Here is a 1,004-nt window from a genome sequence, read left to right on the forward strand (position 1 = left end):
TGTGTGTGTGTGTGTGTGTGTGTGTGAGAGAGAGAGAGGGGGGGGGGACTATATCAAATCCACGTATAATGTCTGACATAAGAGGCTGGCCAATTATTTTGAAAACCAAAGAGGGAAATTGATAGTAAAGCCTACTGCAGATTTATAATAATATAATGAATAGCCAGGATTTAAGATAACTTATGAAGAGTATTGCCAACACAATCAGACCAGAACATCTAGACAACAATTAGATTTCAGTTTTGTATAGCAACATGTTCAAGTTTTGGATGAGTCCTACATAAAACAATCTCAAAGGTCTTCTTGAATAAATAAAGCTCAAGCAGCAAACTAACAAATGATCATCATTCAAATTGGTTGTGAGGAAACTGTACTTTGAGCTCGAGTGCTTCTGCTACTGTACGAGCAATGACACAGATAAAGCCAGTCTCTACTGTAACATTAACAACACTATAACATCTGTCACACATCTGTCATTAGCATGACAGAGGGTTGCCATAGCCCTCTTTTCAATTAGCTGCCAACAGGCTTCTGACACATTTACAATCCCTTAAGTATAACCTTGTAACATAGACACACAAGTAAGCAGAATCATACAAAAAGTACACTACACCAACACACAAAGTCTGCTATTATTGTTATATATATTTAAGTCTTACTCTTAGTTTGCACTTTACTTGTACATTTTCTGTACAATATCATATCACCTCTTCCATGTGAAAGCTGCAAGCAGTCATATGCCATTAATGGTATTAGAGTAATTTATGACTCTAGTTTAGCCTAATGGTCACACATGTACACACACACACACACACACACACACACACACACACACACACACACAAACATATTTACAAAGAGGTTTTGAGGTTGAGGCTAGTAAGCGAGGCAGTGGCAAACATCAGAATATGCTGTGGTCCAAACCCTATTCCCACTTTAACACACACACACACACACACAGTTATTCATCTACCGAGGCCACGGTATAGCAGCAGTCAATGGTG

Source organism: Anarrhichthys ocellatus, unplaced genomic scaffold (genome assembly GCF_004355925.1).
Source record: "Anarrhichthys ocellatus isolate YVR2014 unplaced genomic scaffold, GSC_Weel_1.0 scaffold16, whole genome shotgun sequence".
Lineage (NCBI taxonomy): Eukaryota > Metazoa > Chordata > Actinopteri > Perciformes > Anarhichadidae > Anarrhichthys > Anarrhichthys ocellatus.